The sequence below is a fragment of the Cherax quadricarinatus genome, chromosome 3 (assembly GCF_038502225.1).
Source record: "Cherax quadricarinatus isolate ZL_2023a chromosome 3, ASM3850222v1, whole genome shotgun sequence".
Taxonomy (NCBI): Eukaryota; Metazoa; Arthropoda; class Malacostraca; order Decapoda; family Parastacidae; genus Cherax; species Cherax quadricarinatus.
This window is the reverse complement of record NC_091294.1, coordinates 37,229,313-37,234,312: the sequence shown is the minus strand read 5'-3', so window position 1 is coordinate 37,234,312 and position 5,000 is coordinate 37,229,313.

The following is a 5,000-nucleotide window of genomic DNA, read 5'->3' as shown; positions in this document are numbered from 1 at the left end:
AGTGGTACTGGTGGTGAGGTGTGCTGGAGGTTCTTGTGTAGTGGTACTGGTGGTGAGGTGTGCTGGAGGTGCTTGTGTAGTTGTACTGGTGGTGGGGTGTGCTGGAGGTTCTTGTGTAGTGGTACTGGTGGTGAGGTGTGCTGGAGGTTCTTGTGTAGTGGTACTGGTGGTGGGGTGTGCTGGAGGTTCTTGTGTAGTGGTACTGGTGGTGAGGTGTTCTGGAGGTTCTTGTGTAGTGGTACTGGTGGTGGGGTGTGCTGGAGGTGCTTGTATAGTTGTACTGGTGGTGGGATGTGCTAGAGGTCCTTGTGTAGTGGTACTGGAGGTGGGGTGTGCTGGTGGTGCTTGTGTAGTGGTACTGGTGGTGAGGTGTGCTGGAGGTGCTTGTGTAGTGGTACTGGTGGTGGTGTGTGCTGGAGGTTCTTGTGTAGTGGTACTGGTGATGAGGTGTTCTGGAGGTGCTTGTGTAGTGGTACTGGTGGTGGGGTGTGCTGGAGGCGCTTGTGTAGTGTTACTGGTGTTGAGGTGTGCTGGAGGTTCTTGTGTAGTGGTACTGGTGATGAGGTGTTCTGGAGGTGCTTGTGTAGTGGTACTGGTGGTGGGGTGTGCTGGAGGTTCTTGTGTAGTGGTGCTTGTGGTGGGGTGTGCTGCAGGTTCTTGTGTAGTGGTACTGGTGGTGAGGTGTGCTGGAGGTGCTTGTGTAGTGGTACTGGTGGTGAGGTGTGCTGGAGGTTCTTGTGTAGTGGTACTGGTGGTGAGGTGTGCTGGAGGTTTTTGTGTAGTGGTACTGGTGGTGAGGTGTGCTGCAGGTTCTTGTGTAGTGGTACTGGTGGTGAGGTGTGCTGCAGGTTCTTGTGTAGTGGTACTGGTGGTGGGGTTTCAGTATCGTTCCTGGAGTTATAGTAACGTATCTGGGGTTTCAGTAACGTCCCCGGAGTTATAGTAACGTATTTGGGATTTCAGTAACGTCCCCGGAGTTATAGTAACGTATCCGGGGTTTCAGTAACGTCCCCGGAGTTATAGTAACGTATCTGGGATTTCAGTAACGTCCCAGGAGTTATAGTAACGTATCCGGGGTTTCAATAACGTCCCTGGAGTTATGGTAACGTATCTGGGGTTTCAGTAACGTCCCCGGAGTTATAGTAACGTATTTTGGGTTTCAGTAACGTTCTTGGAGTTATAGTAAGGTTTCTTGGGTTTCAGTATTGTTCCTGGAGTTATAGTAACGTATCTGGGGTTTCAGTAACGTCCCAGGAGTTATAGTAACGTATCCGGGGTTTCAGTAACGTCCCTGGAGTTATAGTAACGTATCTGGGGTTTCAGTAACGTCCCTGGAGTTATAGTAACGTATCTGGGGTTTTATTAACGTCCCTTGAGTTACAGTAACGTATCTGGGGTTTTAGTAACGTATCTGGAGTTATAGCAACGTATCTGGGGTTTTAGTAACGTCCCCGGAGTTATAGTAACGTATCTGGGGTTTTAGTAACGTCCCTGGAGTTATAGTAACGTATCTGGGGTTTCAGTATCGTTCCTGGAGTTATAGTAACGTATCCTGGGTTTTAGTAACGTCCCTGGAGTTACAAACGACACATCTTGCATAATGATGCAAATTAACTTACCTGAATGTGTCAGTGAATATAACATCACAGAGACGCAGGAGGAGGAGGAGGAGTAGGAGGAGCAGGAAGAGGAGGAGGAAAAAGAAGAATGGAGGGGGTAATGGATAAGGAGGATTAGGAGGAGGTAAAGCAGGAGGAGATGAGTTAAAGGAGTAGTAGGTAAAGGAGAAGTAGGAGGTAAAAGAGAAGGAGGTAAATGAGGAGGTAAGGGAGGAGGAGGAGGATTAAAGGAGGTGAAGATGAAGGAAGATGAGGATAAGAAGGAAAAATGGGAGAATTTCTTGAGGAAGTGAAAACAGAGCTCAAACAAGGTCAAACATGGAAGATGATAATGATGAGGATTTCGATGACGAGGAGAATGATACGAAGGACGAGGATGAGGAAGAGGAGCTGAAGTAGAAGGAATAAGAGATGATGAGAAGGAATATTACGAGTAGGAAGAAGTTTCTGAGGAAGAAAGAGCAGCAACAGAAGGAGGAGGAAGGGGCAGAGGAAGAGATGAGGAGGAAGAGGAGGAAGAGGAGGAGGAGGAAGAGGAAGAGGGGGAAAAGAGGAGAACGAGGAGGAAAGTACAGTCAACTAGAACACGCAACAACACTAGTAAACAACGGCACATCTCGCCCTGGCAACAGATCAACTAAGAATTATATTCCTCGCTTTGTAATTTCCACCACCGAGAGGGGAAACTCCCCGCTAGTGAAAAAAAATATAGCGGGGAAAAAAATGCAATAACAGGCATTTACACAACCTGTCTCCATGCAGCGTGTAACCGAGGTACATTGTACGTTGGTCCTGGACTCTTCGGTCTACCCTCGAAGGTTTGTTTACCTCGCTCAAGTAGGTAGGTAAGATCCTCCCGTCGTGTAGCCTGACTACGGGGAATAAAAAGGCACAATACCGTGGCTGGAACAATATACCAATAACTCTCATGTAGGGAAATGGAACTTATGACGATGTTTCGGTCTGATGTAGACCATTTGCTAGTTAATGGTCCATGTCGGACCGAAACGTCGTCATAAGTATTATTCTCCTATGTGAGTTTTTTTTTTTGTGTAATATTATCTATAGGGAGACGTCAATGGTAACCTTAGGGGTGAGAGAGAGAGAGAGAGAGAGAGAGAGAGAGAGAGAGAGAGAGAGAGAGAGAGAGAGAGAGAGAGAGAGAGAGAGAGAGAGGGGGGGAGAGAGAAACTGGAGCTGCTTCATATTGGCATATATGTATTTATCAATAACAAAATATTTTCTTTCAAGTATGCGTCATAGTGTTGTGGGTAATTACTCTCTGAATCTTGAAAGGTATATATTAGTTACTGGAAGAAATGTTATTGAATTTTTCCTAGTATGTGATATGAAGACTGTTTCAAGGCTACAGTTACTTATAGCCACTGATAGATAATGTTAGGAAAAGGCTTTGAAATCAGGTGAGCTCAGGAGCACCTCTTAGCTAGTAAAATAAGGTAGTATATCCTAGCCTATCACTGTAACATCATTGTGTATAAGAGACATTATAATATATATATATATATATATATATATATATATATATATATATATATATATATATATATATATATATATATATGTCGTGCCGAATATGTAAAACCGGTCAATTAGCAAGAACTCATTTAAAATTAAGTTATTTCTAAAATTTTCTCTTATACGTTTAAAGATATAATTTTTTTCATTGATGTTAATGTAAAAACATTAATTTTGCACCAAAAGAAACTTAGAAAACTTACCTAACCTTATTATAACAAGAACAATTTATTGTAGTTTAACCCAACTAAATATATTTTAGATTTGTTTACAATAATTTAATACTAAACAAACTCTGTGAAATATATATTTTTTAGTTAGGTTCAGAATGATTTTGGCGAAATTATTGCATACACAAATTTTCGCTTGTCCTATATGGCAAGATGAGCGTTGCTATTTAAGCCAAGATCGCAAGTTCTGCCTATTCGGCACGACATATATATATATATATATATATATATATATATATATATATATATATATATATATATATATATATATATATATATATGTATATATATATATATATATATATATATATATATATATATATATATATATATATATATATATATATATATATATATATATATATATATATATATATATGCAAGACAAGCCACGGGGGGTGGAAATCTTTAGCTCAAGTACTTTCACACTTCTCAGTGCGTTATCAGGAGCTATGCAATGTTGCAAGTGAGCAACTGAAGCAAGGGATGTTTTCTCAGAGTAGCGCAGTGCAGGTCTGTCACCGTTTCTGAGAGAACCTGTGGCCGGTGACAGACCCGCACTGCGCTACTCTGAGAAAACTTCCCTGCTTCAGTTTCTACCTTGCAACATTGCACAGCTCCTGATGAAGCACTGATAAGTGTGAAAATAATTGAGCTAAACATTTCCACCCTCCGTGGCATGTCTTGTATAGTTAAGATCGCTTGGCTGCGACTAGCCGGGGGCTCAAACCCATGTTGTTTTAGCCAGCTTAATGGTGAGCGACAGTTCACGACGCTCTAATCCACTTGATCATCCAATCCAACAAAGATCACGCACCATTTGGCTTAAATAGCAACGCTCTTCTTGTTGACTAAGGTAAGCGAAAATTTGTGTATGCAATAATTTAGTAAAAATCATTCTGACCCTACCGAAAAAAATATATATTTCTTTGTATGTTTATTATTAAATTATTGTAAACTTATCTAAAATATATTTAGTTGGACTAGGCTAAATTAAATTGCACTTGTTATAATAAGGTTAGATAAGTTTTCTAAGGTTCTTTTGGTACATAATTATTAATGTTTACATTAATATAAATGATACAAATATATCTTTAAAAGTATAAGATAAAATTTTAGAAAGGACTTAATTTTAAATTTCTTGCTAATTGACAAGTTTTACCTATTCGGCCCGAAGAAGAAAAACTTCCATCAACATTCACTCCATCACTGTCTTGCCAAAGGCGCGCTTACACTACAGTTCTAAAACTGCAACATTAACACCCCTACTTCAGAGTGCAGTCACTGTACTTCCCATCTCCAGGACTCAAGTCCGGCCAGCCGGTTTCCCTGAATCCCTTCATAAATGTTACCTTGCTTACACTCCAACAGCACGTCAAGTCCTAGAAAACCATTTGTCTCCATTTGCTCCTATCTAACCCGCTCACGCATGCTTACTGGAAGGTCCAGCCCCCTCGCACGCAAAACCTCCTTTACCCCTTCCCTCCAACCTTTCCTAGGCCTACCCCTACCCCGCCTTCCCTCCATTAAACATATATACATATTCTGTTTCGTTCCATCCTCTCTACATGTTCAAACCATCTCAATATCCTCTCCTCAGCCCTCTGGATAATAG